The sequence below is a fragment of the Suncus etruscus genome, chromosome 7 (assembly GCF_024139225.1).
Source record: "Suncus etruscus isolate mSunEtr1 chromosome 7, mSunEtr1.pri.cur, whole genome shotgun sequence".
Classification (NCBI taxonomy): Eukaryota; Metazoa; Chordata; class Mammalia; order Eulipotyphla; family Soricidae; genus Suncus; species Suncus etruscus.
In genome coordinates, this window is record NC_064854.1 from 120,970,991 (window position 1) to 120,986,024 (window position 15,034).

Here is a 15,034-nt window from a genome sequence, read left to right on the forward strand (position 1 = left end):
ATCGCCCCAGGCAGGCTCGGAGGACGGTACAGGATGCCGGGATTGGAACCACTGTCCTCCTGTATACAAGGCAAACGCCTTACCTCCATGCCATGTCTCTGGCCCCCCAACCACCGACCTTCTGCATGCAAGGCAAACACCTTACCTCCATGCTGTCTCTCTGGCCCCCTACTGTTTTTTTTTTTTGGGGGGGAGGGGGCTCACACCTGGAGGTGCTCAAGGGTTACTCCTGCTCTGTGCTCAGAAATCTTCCTTGGCAGGCTCGGGGGACCATACGGGATGCCAGGATTGGAACCACCATCTGTCTTGCATCAGCTGTATGCAAGGCAAACACCCTACTGCTGTGCTATCTCTTCGGCCCTGTTAGTGTTTTTTTTCATGCCATTGTTTACACATTTCCTCCATGAACCTTTCTGGATTCTGTCAATGTAGCACAGTCTCCTCAATCCCATTTTACTCAGTTATACCTGTTCTTTCTGTGCTTCGTCCACTGAAGTGGATCGATCACCTTGCTAGAATGGAGCTTCTCTACATCCCGAGCTTAGGTCTGTTGTGCACTTTTATTCTCCCTGGCACAGAATGTTACACATGGTTGGCCTGAGTAAACACCCACAGAAGTGGATTAAGATATTAGTGATCCCATAGACCCAAGCAAGTCTTGATTGATATCAGTGCTTCCAGCAGATGGAGGGAGAGGATTGGATAAGCAATGGCTGGGCTAAAGAGAGGCATTCAGAATTTCTAGCAACAGGGGCTGGAGAGGTAGTACCATGTAAGGCACTTGTCTTGAAAGTGGCAGACCCGGGTTTGATTGCCAGCATCCCATATGATCCCCTGAGCACTGCAGGAGAAATTTCTGAGTGCAGAGCTGGAATAGCCCCTTGAGCATTACTGGTGTGGTCCAAACCCTTGCCTTCCCCACCAATAAAAATTTTTCTCCTTTGAGGAAATAAAGAGAGAAAGGTGAAAGGCTTTGCCTTTTTTGTTTGTTAGGTTTGGGGCCACACCTATTGATGCACAGGGGTCATTCCTGGCAGTGCTTGGGGGATATGGGATGCTGGTGATCAAACCTGGGTAGGCCATATACTATATATACACTATATACTAAGGGAAACATACTATCCACGGTGCTATTACTCCAGCTTCAAAGGCATTATTATCTTTTTGGTTTTTGTTTTGGTCTCACATCCTAAACGTGTCTGCTACAGCACTGTGCTCAGGGTCAGCCCTGGGATTGAATTGAGCTTCCTGCACTCAGCTCTTTGAACTCTCTTCTCTGGTCAAGGCTTGTTACCTTTTTTTTTTTTTTTGGTTTTTTTTTTTGGGCCACACCCGTTTGACGCTCAGGGGTTACTCCTGGCTATGTGCTCAGAAATCGCCCCTGGCTTGGGGGGACCATATGGGACGCCGGGGGATCGAACCGCGGTCCTTCCTTGGCTAGCGCTTGCAAGGCAGACACCTTACCTCCAGCGCCACCTACCCGGCCCTGCTTGTTACCTTTTTTAAAGCCAGCCATGAAGCTTCTGTCTGAGCATATTTTCTTTTTATTTATATGCCTGTTTATTTGTCTTGAGTGCCAGTTTGGTGCCAGTAATGCAGTACAGCTCTGGGTTGGTAATATGAAGTCACCGGGGTAACCTGGCAGTGCTTGGGGCTTTGGTGTTTTGGGCCTCTCCCATGCACACCAGCCTTTTGAACGGTCTCCCTGGTGAATATATATGAATATATATATATATATATAATATATATATATATATATATTTTTTTTTTTTTTTTGGTTTTTGGGTCCCACTCAGCAGCGCTCAGGGGTTCCCCCTGGTTCTATGCTCAGAAATCGCTCCTGTCAGGCTCGGGGTACCATATGGGGTATGGGATTCGAACCACCGTTCTTCTGCATGCAAGGCAAACTCCCTACCTCCATGGTATCTCTCCGGCCACCCTGGTGAATATATTTTCCAGAGTCCTTGCATAATTGGCAGTTGCAGGAATCCAGCTGTGTGTCCTCTCAATTTTTGTTCCTAGGAGACATGGAAACTCTTGGCTCTATATCGCCCTGTATATGCCATCAAGTAGGGTCAGAAAAGCGATATGTAGTAGAGCTCAGAGCAACTTCTCTCTGCCTCCTTATTTGCCTTTAGTCACTTCCTTTGTTATCATGGCAAAAGAAAAAAATGATCACTATCATCCTACTGTTGGCTGTTTGGAATAGGGAAACACTGAATTTAAGATTAGGATAAATGGCATATTTGAACTGATAAGTGTACTTTTAAGTGTACTTTTTTTTTTGGGGGGTCACACCCGGCAGTGCTCAGGAGTTCCTCCTGGCTCTGTGCTCAGAAATCGCTCCTGGCAGGCTCAGGGGACCCTATTGGATGCTGGGATTTGAACCACTGACCTTCTGCATGAGAGGCGAACGCCTTCCCTCCATGCTATCTCTCCGGCCCGAGAAGTGTACTTAATGCTTTGTGTTTGTCTACTAATCAGTGGGCTTTGTTGTACACCCACTTATAAAAATTGGATGGAAAAGACTGTCTCATTGTGGGAGTGTCTGAAATAATGGCACTATCTCTGGAGAGATGGAGACGCCAATAAAATTCATCCAGTAGGGGAGGGAGTGATAGTACAGTAGGTAGGATGCTATCACTCTGGCCCCAATAAAAGAGGTTTTTTTCCGGGGGTGATTTGAGTCACATCCAGCGGCGCTCAGGGGTTACTCCTGGCTCTGTGCTCAGAAATCACTCCTGGCATGCATGGTGCATCATATGGGATGCCGGGATTTGAACCACTGTCCGTCCTGGGTTGGCTACACGCAAGGCAAATGCCCTACTCCAGCCCCAATAAAAGAGGTGGTTTTTTTTGGGGGGGCATCACACCTGGCAGCGTTCAGGGGTTACTCCTGACTCTGCTCAGAAATTGCTCCTGGCAGGCTCTGGGGACCATATGGGATGCTGGGATTTGAACCACGTCCTTCTGCATGCAAAGCAAATCTCACCTCCATGCTATCTCTCTGGCCCCAATAAGAGTTTTTATTGAGGGCCGGGTAGGTGGCGCTGGAGGTAAGGTGTCTGCCTTGCAAGCGCTAGCCAAGGAAGGACCGCGGTTCGATCCCCCGGCGTCCCATATGGTCCCCCCAAGCCAGGGGCGATTTCTGAGCACATAGCCAGGAGTAACCCCTGAGCGTCAAACGGGTGTGGCCCAAAAAACAAAAAAAAAAAAAAAAAAAGAGTTTTTATTGAATGAAATTTACTTAGAAAGGAAGAGAAGGGGCCCGGAGAGATAGCACAGCGGCGTATGCCTTGCAAGCAGGTACAGAGCAATAGCACAGCGGATAGGTATTTTCCCTGTATGTGGCCCACCCGGGTTCAATCCCCAGCATCCCAAATGGTCCCCTGAATGCAGAGCCAGGAGTAACCCCTAAGCATTGCTGGGTATCACCTCCCCCCCCCACAAAAAATAAGATAGGAGTGCATGCTCAAGGGAGAACAGGGGCTTGAGAGGGCAGGACCTGACTCATTTTTATACACTGGATAGTAATCCCTATTATTATTATTGTTGTTGTTGTTATTATTGTGGTGGTGGTGGTTGTTCTTTGGGGATGTTTTCAGCCTGATGGGCCTGTACTGATGTGCAGGGATAACTCCTGGCTACAGGTGTTTGAAGTTATAGCTGGTGGTGCTCAGGAGACCATACCATTCCAGGGATGAACTCAAGACAACTAAATGGAAAGCATGCACTCTAGTCCTTTGATTTGTTTTTGGGTCACACCCAGTGGTGCTCTGGAGTTACTGCTGGCTCAGGACACCAGTTGTGGTGCCAGAGATTGAACCTAGGTCATGCAAAGTAAATGTTCTATCATTATACCATTGCTTTAGGGCCCGCTCTAGTCCTTTGAGCCACATCCCCAGCCCAAATTGGCCTCAGTCTGATTTGGGACCTTGCTTTCTATATAGGTCGAACCACAGTCTGTCCTAGGTGAGCCGCCCTAGCGTTTGCAAAGCAAACGCCCTACCACTGTGCCACACTCTAGCCCCTATTTTTTTTTCTTTTTGTTTGTTTTGGGACCACACCCAGTAGTATTCAGGGGTTACTCCTGGCTCGCACTCAGGAATCACTTCTGGTGCTTTTGACTGCGTGTAAGAAAAATAAATGCCCTACCTGCTGAACAATTTCTCTGGTCGCTCTTTTTTTCTTTTGTATCGTTAGGAATCAAACTTTAGGCATTATATATATATATATATATTGTTTTTGTTTTTGTTTTTGTTTTTTTTGGGTCACACCCGGCGGTGCTCAGGGGTTACTCCTGGCTGTCTGCTCAGAAATAGCTCCTGGCAGGCACGGGGGACCATATGGGACACCGGGATTCGAACCAACCACCCTTGGTCCTGGATTGGCTGCTTGCAAGGCAAGCGCCGCTGTGCTATCTCTCTGGGCCATAGACATTACATTTTAAGGCAAGTTCTGAGTTTTATTTTTATTTTTATTTTATTTTTTTGGTTTTTGGGCCGCACGCGGCGGTGCTCAGGGGTCACTCCTGGCTGTCTGCTCAGAAATAGCTCCTGGCAGGCACGGGGGACCATATGGGACACCGGGATTCGAACCAACCACCTTTGGTCCTGGATCGGCTGCTTGCAAGGCAAACGCCGCTGTGCTATCTCTCCGGGCCCAAGTTCTGAGTTTTATATTTTTAGCAACATCAATTTTATTCTTAGAGTTCTCAGGAAGAGCCATTGATGAGAGTCCCTGCCAGGCCTGTGAGGTAGTACCGTGGGTAGGGTGCTTGCCTCACACTTGTCTTGATACTGCCAGGAGTGATCCTGAGGGCAGAGCCAGGAGTAACCGCTGAGCATTTCTGGGTATGATATAAAAAGTACAAAAGTCAGGGCCGGAGAGATAGCATGGAGGTAAGGCGTTTGCCTTTCATGCAGAAGGTCATCGGTTCGAATCCCGGCGTCCCATATGGTCCCCCGTGCCTGCCAGGAGCAATTTCTGAGCATGGAGCCAGGAGTAACCCCTGATTACTGCTGGGTGTGACCCAAAAAAACAAACAAACAAAAATACAAAAGTCAATGGGGCCAGAGTGATAGCACAGTAGTAGGGACGGGACACAACAGTGTGCCTTGCACACTCCCGACCCCTGGCATCCCATATGGTCCCCCAAGCCTGCCAGTAGTGATTTCTGAGTATAGGGCCAAGTGTGGGCCCCCCCACAAAATTAAAATGAGTCACTGCGTGAACCAGAAAAATCATACAAGGGTTAAGGCATTTGCCTTGCATGCATTAATACCTGGGTTCAATCCCTGGCACTGCATATGGTTCCCCAAGCATTGCCAGGAGTGATCCCTGATCACAGTCAGAAGGAAGTCCTTAGGGCCGGAGAGATAGCATGGTGGCAGGTTGTCTGCCTTGCATGCAGAAGGACGGTGATTCGAATCCTGGCATCCCATATGGTCCCCCATGCCTGCGTAGAGCATAGAGCCAGGAGTAATCCCTGAGCGCTGCCAGGTGAGACCCAAAAACCAAAACAAACAAACAAAATATCCTGTGTACTGCCAGGAGTGACCTAAAAAGAAAACAACAAAATAAAAGAGAACATTTGACTTGAACATTTACCTTGAGCAGACAAACCATTTTTTTCTTTCTTTCTTTTTTTTTTTTTTTTTTTTGGTTTTGGGGCCACACCTGGTGGTACTCAGGGGTTACTCCTGGCTGTCTGCTCAGAAATAGCTCCTGGCAGGCACGGGGGACCATATGGGACCCTGGGATTCGAACCAACCACCTTTGGTCCTGGATCGGCTGCTTGCAAGGCAAACGCCGCTGTGCTATCTCTTCGGGCCCCTTTTTCATGTTTTTTGACAACATGGTGGAATGCCTTTTGGGGAAGGGGGCAGCATACTTGGTAATGCTCAGGGATGACTCGTGGCTCTGCACTTAGGAATTTCTCCTAGCAGTGTGTAGGGGACCATATTAGATGCCAAGGATTGAACCTGGGTTAGCCTCATACAAGGCAGAGCCCTTCTCACTGTACAATTGCTCCAGCCCTTTTCTTTTCTGAATATTAGTATCACCTTTGGCTTGATTGATGACCTTGGCAGCTGGTCATATGTGGCCCTTTGACCCTTTTATTTTTATATAACACCATTTTTTTTGGGTGGTAATGGGGTAGCACACGCTCAGATGCTACTCCGAGCTCTGTACTCAGGGGTCATTCTTTTTTTTCTTTTTTTTTTTTTTTTTTGGTTTTTGGGCCACACCCGGCGGTGCTCAGGGGTTACTCCTGGCTATCTGCTCAGAAATAGCTCCTGGCAGGCACAGGGGACCATGTGGGACACCGAGATTCGAACCAACCACCTTAGGTTCTGGATCGGCTTCTTGCAAGGCAAACTCAGCTGTGCTATCTCTCCCGGCCTCAGGGGTCATTCTTTTTTTTTTTTTTTTTTTTGGTTTTTGGGCCACACCGGTAACGCTCAGGAGTTGCTCCTGGCTATGTGCTTAGAAGTTGCTCCTGGCTTGGGGGACCATATGGGACACCGGGGGATCGAACTGCGGTCCGTCCAAGGCTAGCGCAGGCAAGGCAGGCACCTTACCTTTAGCACCACCGCCCGGCCCAAAGTATAGATTATTCTTATTTTTTTTTTTGGTTTTTCGGGTCACACCCGTTTGATGCTCAGGGGTTATTTCTGGCTACATGCTCAGAAATTGCCCCTGGCTTGGGCGGACCATATGGGACACTGGGGGATCGAACCGTGGTCCTTTCCTTGGCTAGCGCTTACAAGGCAGACACCTTGCCTCTAGCGCCACCTCCCGGCCCCAGGGGTCATTCTTAGGAATGCTCAGGATTAAGTTGTGCCAAGAACTGAACCTAGGCTTCCTGTATGCAAAATCAGGAGGGGCTCCAGACCTTTGTGCTATCTACCCAGCCCTATGGCATTATTTTTTTGTGGAGTCACACCTGCAATGCTCAGTGGTTATTCTTGGCTCTGCACTCAGGGATCCCTCCTGGCAGTGCTCAGGGAATCATGTGTGGTGCCAGATATGGAACTTGGGGATCATCACACGCAAGGTTCTCTGTACTAGCACTCTAGCTCCTAAGGTATTATTTTTATGTATATGCATATATATATAAATTTTTTTTTTTTTTTTGGTGTTTGGGTCATACTTGATGTTTCTCAGGGGCTACTCCTGGCTCTATACTCAGGACTTCTAATACTGGGGGACTATATGGGATGCTGGGGATCAAAACCAGGCTGGCCACTTGCAAAGCAAGTGCCCTATGTCTGCTGTACTATCTCTCTAGCACCTCTTCTTATTTTTTTGGTGTATATTTGCCTCTTTTTGGGTGGCCATTCCTGACTTGAGCTAGAACCTGTGCCTCCCACATGCAAAGTATGCATTTTAGTTCTTAGAGCTTTTCTTCCAATACTGTTCTCTCTTAGATTGTGGTGTGTGTGTATGTGTGTGTGTGTGTGTGTGTGTGTTATACCCATTGTTGCTCAGTCAGTGTCTCTATTTAGGAATCATTCATCATGGGACTCACTTATGGGGTGCAAGGGATCAAACTCAGAGTGGCTGTATGTAAGGCAAATGCAAAAGTTCTTTTTGTCCAAGTGTTTTCTTGTTTGTTTTGATTTGAAGTCCACATTCCAGGGTGCTCAGGGACTACACCAAGCTGAAATCTTTTTTTTTTTTTCTTTCTGGTTTTTGGGTCATACCTGGCAGCGCTCAGGGTTTACTCCTGGCTCCACGCTCAGAAATTGCTCCTGGTAGGCTCAGGGGACCATATGGGATGCCAGGATTCGAACCAATGACCTTCTGCATGAAAGGCAAATGCCTTACCTCCACGTTATCTCTCCGACCCCTGTGGCACAAATCTTGAGAAAAAATGATGTGCTGCTTAGGGCTCCTGTGTTCCACACTGGCCTGCGTTTGAATATGATCTCCCCTAATCCTAGCAAGGTACTAATCTACCTGATTCTGTTACTTGCTCCTATCTTCAGGGGTACAGTGGAGATTAGAGGCAGTCTAGGAAAAGTGCTTGCCTCTGCTCTGAGCCTCGAGCAGGTGAGCCCTACCTAAGTGTGAGTATGCTTTGCCAGGTATATATATATATAGCTTGTATTCTGCGGAGACTTGCATCCTGGCACTGACAGGCAATGTGGTATGGCTGCAGTCTGAGCACCTACTGGCTGTGAGGCACTAAGTGGAAGCAGCTCTGTTTCTGAGCTATTTATGGAACTCAGACTGGTTGTCCCAGTGGGATGTGCCGTGTGATGGCTTGTAATGGATGGTAGTGACCATAACGGTTTCCTTGGGCATTGCGGGTAATGGCCACTGGGTCTGTGGCAACACTCTTTCCCAGTATGTAATGCAGCAGAGTTGCCTACACTTCCCAGATAAAGTGTTTATGTACCTATTCTTGCATTTGCCAGTATCTTGACACAGGTTCCTTGTCTCTTAGCTGCAATGCCATCAGAATCAGGCCCCCAACAGCAAGTTGAATCTTTTTTTGTTTTTGTTTTTGTTTTTTTTTGGGCCACACCCGGCGGCACTCAGGGGTTACTCCTGGCTATCTGCTCAGGAATAGCTCCTGGCAGGCACGAGGGACCATATGGGACACTGGGAGTCGTCGGGATTTCGTGGGGATTTGAACCAACCACCTTTGGTCCTGACATGGCTGCCTACAAGGCAAACGCCACTGTGCTATCTCTCTGGCCCCAGCAAGCTGAGTCTTTTACAGTGAGCACAGCACTTTGAAAAACACTGGATGGACAGCAAGCAAGACTATGCAATTTTCCTCCAGTTCTGTGGCCAGAAGGCGACTGAGCGATGTTTTTATGGATTGTAATATCCTTACCTCAATTGCTGAAAATGCTTATTGAGATAATAAATAACCATGAGGGGCCGGAGGAGAGATAGCATAGAGGTAGGGCATTTGCCTTGCATGCAGAAGGATGGTGGTTCGAATCCTGGCATCCCATAGGGTCCCCCGAGCCTGCTGGAGGCGATTTCTGAGCATAGAGCCAGGAGGAACCCCTGAGCGCTGCCGGTGTGACCCAAAAACCAAAATAAATAAATAACCGTGAAATAATTTATAATTTAAAAAATTCCACTGTTCTTGGAGAGGAGTAAGGACCCTCCTCAAACAGAAGCAGAGAGATTGGACTAAGTATTTTCAACATCAGCTTCAAAATGAGGCTGGAATTAGTGAAAAGATAAATCTTGGTTTTAGGCACCTTGTTTTGGAAAACCCTACGGACATTTTTGCTGAAATGTGACATTTGCTGCAAAATCACATGCCTGTAGCTGTAGTATAAGAAAGCTTATGGGCAGAATAGAATTCAAGCAATACAATTGCAGTCTTATAAGTAGAGTCTGACCAAACATTGGTGCTTAGTAAGATGCTTTGGACCACCTTGGCAGGTAGCTCAGCCTGGTGCTAAAAATGGCCCGAGAGAGAACAGGTGACCAGAGTGCTGGCAGCTGTTGAGGCAGCGCGGGCCCAGTTGGAGCTTGGAATCAGTGGCGCTGAGCTGGGCATTTGGGAGAGGAGGACCTGAGCACAGACACTGCTCCCTGACCCAACATCTTACTAGGAAAAATTTCAAAACTACTACACTGTATGGGGCCGGAGCAGTACTGCAGCAGTAGGACATTTGCTTTGCATGTGGCTGACCCAGGACGGTCCTTGGTTTGATCCCCCCAGCATCCCATATGATCCCCCAACCCAGGAGTCATTTCTGAGCGCAAAGCCAGGAAGAACCCCTGAGCATCACCAGGTGTGGTCCTGCCCCCCCCAAAACAAAACAAAACAGCTAAACTATTGAAGAACTTGTGTAATGAATACCTGTATTTCTATCACCTCCATTCTATTTGTTTGTATTTGTTTTGTGCCACATCTGGGGATGCTCAGATGTTACTCCTGGCTCTGCACGCAGGAATTAACTCTTGGTGGTGCTCAGGAAACCATATGGGATATCCGCTGAGAATTGAACTTCGTACAGTTGTATGCAAGGCAAACTGTACTGTCAGCTTCAGCTCCACCTCCATTCTATACAGGCACTCAATTTTCTTTTTTTTTTTTTTTTTTGTTTTTGGGGCCATATTTGCCAGTGCTTAGGGGCTATTGCTATGTGTTGATGGTGGCAGAGGGGTGGGCAGGCTCCTGGCAGTGCTCAGGGGAACAAGTGGTGCCTGAAACTGAACCCAGGGTTTCTGCATGCAATGCATGTACTCCAGCCTGTGAGCCGTTTCGGCAGTACGTTTTATCTTTTTTTTTTTTTTTGGTTTTTGGGCCACACCCAGTAACGCTCAGGGGTTACTCCTGGCTATGCGCTCAGAAGTTGCTCCTGGCTTCTTGGGGGACCATATGGGACGCCGGGGGATCGAACCGAGGTCCGTCCAAGGCTAGCGCAGGCAAGGCAGGCACCTTACCTTTAGCGCCACCGCCCGGCCCCAGTACGTTTTATCTTAATTTTATTTTATTTTTTCTTTTTTGGGGCCATACCCAGCAGTGCTCAGGGGTTACTCCTGGCTCTACACACAGGAAACACTCCTGGCAAGCTTGGGAGCACCATATTGTCTGCTAGAGATTGAACCTAGCTTGGCCACGTGCAAAGCAAGCACCTACTCACTGTATGATCTCTCTGGTCCCACAATTTTAATATTTTTAGGGATGATTGTGGGCCATACCTAGCAGGGCTTACTGGCTGCTTCCAGCTCCTAATATGCTTTGGGGGTTCCCCTCAGCAGTACTCCAGGAACCATGTAGTACTGAGGATTGAGACTGGACTTCTTATATGCAAAGCATGCCCTCAGCCCTTTGAGCTATTATTTTAGCCTCCATTTTAATTTTTTTGGGAGGAGGCCAAACCAGGCAGTGCTCAGGGATTATTCCTGGCTCCAGGCTCAGAAATTGCTCCTGGCAGGCACGGGGGACCATATGGGACACCGGGATTTGAACTGATGAAAGGCAAATGCCTTACCTCCATGCTATCTCTCTCTGGCCCGGCTTATTCTTGATCCTGTGCTCAGGTGTCACTCTTGGGAACACTCATGGGAACCATATGTGGTACTGGGGATTGAACTGAAGTTGGTTGTGTGCAAAGCAAGTGCCTTAACCTCCGTACTATCATTTTAGCTATTACTGGCCGCAAGTTTGGGGAATTTTTTATTTGGATCATGCCCGGCAATGCTCAGGTTACTCCTGGCTCTACACTTGGGAATTATTCCTGGTGGTGCTCAGGGGACCCACCATATGGGATGCTTGGGATCCAACCCAAATTAACCACATACAAAGCAACTGCCTTACCCTCTGTACTATGGTTCTGGCCCTCAATTTAAATTTTTAAAAAACACAGCTAAAGGGCCTGGAGAGATAGCACAGCGGCGTTTGCCTTGCAAGCAGCCAATCCAGGACCAAAGGTGGTTGGATCGAATCCCGGTGTCCCATATGGTCCCCCGTGCCTGCCAGGAGCTATTTCTGAGCCGACAGCCAGGAGGAACCCCTGAGCACCTCCGGGTGTGACTCAAAAACCAAAAACCGGGGCCGGAGAGATAGCATGGAGGTAAGGCGTTTGCCTCTCATGCAGGAGGTCATCGGTTCGAATCCCGGCGTCCCATATATGGTCCTCCCGTGCCTGCCAGGAGCAATTTCTGAGCCTGGAGCCAGGAATAACCCCTGAGCACTGCCGAGTGTGACCCAAAAACCACAAAAAAAAAAAAAAAAAAAAACAAAAACCAAAACAAACAAACAAACAAACAAAAAACCACAGCTAAAGGTCCAGAATGATAGTATAGTGGGTAGGGCACTTGCTTTGCATGCTGCTCAGGTTTGATCCTGACACCACATATCATCTCTTAAGCATTGCTAGGAGTTCCTCCTGACTATGCACTCAGAAATCGCTCCTGGCTTGGGGGACCAGATGGAATGCCGGGAGATCAAGCCGATGTCTGTCCTAGGCTAGCGCCGGCAAGGCAGAGACTTTACTGCTCCTGTGCCACAGCTCAGGCCCCTCCCCCTCACTTTAGAAAATGATAACTTCTCTCTTTTTTATTAGTTCTGGTTTTCTTGAGAAAAATGCATTTGAGGCCTGGATATCTGTTTCGATGATGTCCTTCCCATTTCCCAGTGTCTAGCGAATGTGTGCTGGCAATAGGCCCTCCTGGCACAGACCAGTTCTCATGGGCAGTGTGTGGTTTAGGCCTCTGCACCTGCTGGTTCTTCTATTCTGTTTTTGAAACAGGTAGAAAGCAGAAGGTTCCTATAACTTTCCCCTCAGACCTTGATTTTCTAAGTTTCTTTTTTTTTGTTTTGTTTTGTTTTTTGTTTTGAGGTCACACCCGGCAGTGCTCAGGGGCCAATCCTGGCTCTACACTCAGAAATTGCTCCTGGCAGGCTCGGGGTTCAAACCACCATCCTTCTACATGCAAGGCAAACACCCTACCTCCATGCTATCTCTCCGGCCTCGATTTTCTTTTTCTTTTCTTTTTTTTTGGTTTTTGGGTCACACCCAGCAGTGCTCAGGGGTTACTCCTGGCTCTGCACTCAGACATTGCCCCTGGCAGGCACAGGGGACCATATGGGATGCCAGGATTTGAACCACCGTCCTTTTGGATGTAGGGAAAATGTCCTACTTCCATGCTACTCTTCGGTTCCTGCCCCAATTTTCACTATGTGGGTGGTTTTAATGACCTGGAATTTAGCTTACCTAAACATTGCTACTTTGTCATAGATGAGTCAGTGAGTGTCTGTATTTTACTTTTATTTTATTTATTTTATTTTGGGGGGGGAGTAAAAAAAACAGGTTTTATTTAGAGATAATGAGGAAGGAGAGGGAGAAGATAAGAGGAGAAAGGGGGAAAAAAAAAAGAGAGTAGGAGTGACTCGCTTAAGAGAGCACAGGTTTCTTCAAAGGTGGAAATAAAAAAAGAGCCCCAGTACACAACCCAGTATGGAAGTCGGGAAGAACATTTTGGGGCCAGAGCGATGGCACAGCAGGGAGGGCGTTTGCCTTGCCTGTGCCAGACCTGGTTTGATCTGGCATTCCATCTGGTTTCCTGAGCACGAAGCTAGGAGTAAGCCCTGAGCACCACCGGTTGTGGCACAAAAACAACAAAATGAAACAAAGCACACATCTCAACAGGGGGGCTGTGGGCGACAGTGTGCACTTGCTTGATTTTATTTTAATTTGTTGTTTTGTTTGTGGATCACACATAGCTGCCTCTCTGGGATGACTTTTTTGTTTTGTTTTTTTGTTTGTTTGTTTGTTGTTTTTTTTGTTTTTGGGTCACAGCCGGCAGCGCTCAGGGGTTACTCCTGGTTCTACGCTCAGAAATCGCCCCTGGCAGGCTCGGGGGACTATATGGGATGCTGGAATTCGAACCACCATCCTTCTGCATGCAAGGCAAACGCCTTACCTCCATGCTATCTCTGCAGCTCCAGGGATGACTCTTGAATCTGCTCATAGGGTTCACTCCCGGTGAGCATGGGATATGGGAGATCCCATTTTGGGATAACGGGAATTTCACCCTATCAATCTTTATTTGTGATATAATCACTTTAACCCGGAGTCCGTATTTTAGTCCTGTAGTAGAGTAGCACAGTGGTAGGGTGTTTGCCTTGCATGCTGCTGACCCAGGACAGACCCGGATTCGATCCCCAGCATCCTATAGGGTCCCTCGAGCCTGCTAGGAGCGATTTATGAGTGTAGAGCCAGGATTAATCCCTGAGCATTGCCGGGTGTAACCCCAAAATCAAAAACCAAAAAAAAAAAAAAAAAAGTGTGTTATAGGTCACTGATTGGTAGTTTTGTGTTTGTTTTTTTTTTTTTTTTTTTTTTTTTTTGGTTTTTGGGTCACACCCAGCAGCACTCAGGGGTTACTCCTGGCTCTACGCTCAGAAATCACTCCTGGCAGGTTCAAGGGACCATATGGGATGCCGGGATTCGAACCACCATCCTTCTGCATACAAGGCAAACGCCCTACCTCCCAATGCTATCTCTCTGGCCCCTGATAGGTAGTTTTTTTTTTGTTTTGTTTTTTTTTTGGGGTTTTGGGCCACACCCGGCAGTGCTCAGGGGTTACTCCTGGCTGTGTGCTCAGAAATAGCTCCTGGCAGGCACGGGGGAACATATGGGACACCGGGATTCGAACCAACCACCTTTGGTCCTGGATCGGCTGCTTGCAAGGCAAACACCGCTGTGCTATCTCTCCAGGCCCAGATAGGTAGTTTTTAATCTCTGTGAGCGGTAATATTTGGAGTGGCAAATCTGGAACTTTTTGTTTTGTTATGTTTTTTTTTTTGTTTTTGGGCCACACCCGGCAACAGTTTGGTTATTCCTGGCTTTGCACTCAGAAATCACTCCTTGCAGGCTCGGGGGATCATATGGGATGCCAGGGATGGAACCTGGGTCTGTCCTGGGTCAGCTGCATGCAAGGCAAATGCCTTCTTGATATGCTATCACTCCAGCTTAAATCTGGAACTTTTAGGAAGATGGCAAGAGAGTTTAGTGTGGACTGCACTTAGTTCTCAGGGAGGATGCCAACCCTCAGCCAGGCCCTTCTCCCCACTTCTTTTTTTTGTTTGTTTTGTTTTGTTTTTGAGCCACACCCAGCAGCGCTCAGGGGTTACTTCTGGTTCTGCACTCAGAAATCGCTCAGAAATTGGGACACCCACCATATGGAACACTAGGGATTGAACCCAGGTCAGACCTGGGTCAGCTGCATGCAAGGCAAATACCCTACCACTGTGCTATTGCTTCGCCCCCCCCCCTTCCCCTTCTTTTTGTTTCTTTCTAGACCACAGATCTAATGACTGCAATCCAGAGGCCATTAGCTTCCAACTATTGTCCTATTTTACCTTCATGGCCCACCATAACTGAACTGAACAGCATCATGGTTGGGTTCTGAAGGGTGAGGCTGAGTTCCAAGGCTCTTTTGAGAGCCTTGCTACCATAATCATGTCTCCTGCCTCCAAGACATTTGTCATTTTGTTTCTCGAAACCTGTGACTGACTCTGGAGGCTGCCTAGCCACCCTGC

General features: G+C 47.9%; 1 protein-coding gene across 2 annotated transcripts in view; it reads left to right on the forward strand.

The window, feature by feature from the left end:
• Positions 1-15,034, forward strand: part of DHX30 (DExH-box helicase 30) — a 51,188-nt gene that overhangs the window by 13,315 nt on the left and 22,839 nt on the right. The window lies entirely within an intron of this gene.